Genomic DNA, 534 nt, shown 5'->3' with positions numbered 1-534 from the left:
AATAAATTTTTTTTAACAAATGAAAACGAATTACCTCTGCAATAAATCCAATAGCGATGACTGCCATCATCAATCTCTAGCTTACTCGTTATCGTGGCACCAAAGATACCGTCTAAAAATTACAAAATCAAATTAATTTATCAGTGCCATTACCATTACGAAAAACTATATTAATTACTGACCGACTAATATTGTATAAATAAAAAAAAAAAGAAATGAATTACCCGCGTAATAAATCCGTTATCCATTAGAACCAATTGGCCTACAGGCCGAGCCGTTATTGAAACATAATATACAACAAACGCCGTCTAAAAACTATAAAATGGAATCGATTATAATTATAGGACTTACCAAACGGTTGTGAAAACGTCAAACGCACAGTTTTTTTTTTTTGTTGTTGTGTTTTTTAACGAATAAAAAGGCGTTACCCGCGTTAATAAATCCTCCGTTCGTGAGATGGTTAGAGCCAGCAGCGCTCTCGTTATCGAAGCAGTCCTTCGGGGCACACGACAAACGCCATCTAAAAATTACAAA

General features: G+C 34.6%; 1 long non-coding RNA gene across 1 annotated transcript; it reads right to left on the bottom strand.

Annotated features, from left to right (window-relative positions):
* Positions 1-534, bottom strand: LOC126910219 (uncharacterized). The gene is made up of 3 exons (XR_007705216.1): positions 429-534; positions 225-315; positions 1-112 (listed from the first exon to the last, which is right to left on the bottom strand). It is a non-coding gene; the product is annotated as an uncharacterized LOC126910219 (long non-coding RNA).

Source organism: Daktulosphaira vitifoliae, unplaced genomic scaffold (assembly GCF_025091365.1).
Source record: "Daktulosphaira vitifoliae isolate Bord-2020 unplaced genomic scaffold, ASM2509136v1 Scaffold_8029, whole genome shotgun sequence".
NCBI classification, from domain to species: Eukaryota; Metazoa; Arthropoda; class Insecta; order Hemiptera; family Phylloxeridae; genus Daktulosphaira; species Daktulosphaira vitifoliae.
The sequence above is the reverse complement of the archived record's forward strand: the minus strand, read 5'-3'. Positions and strand labels throughout refer to the sequence as shown.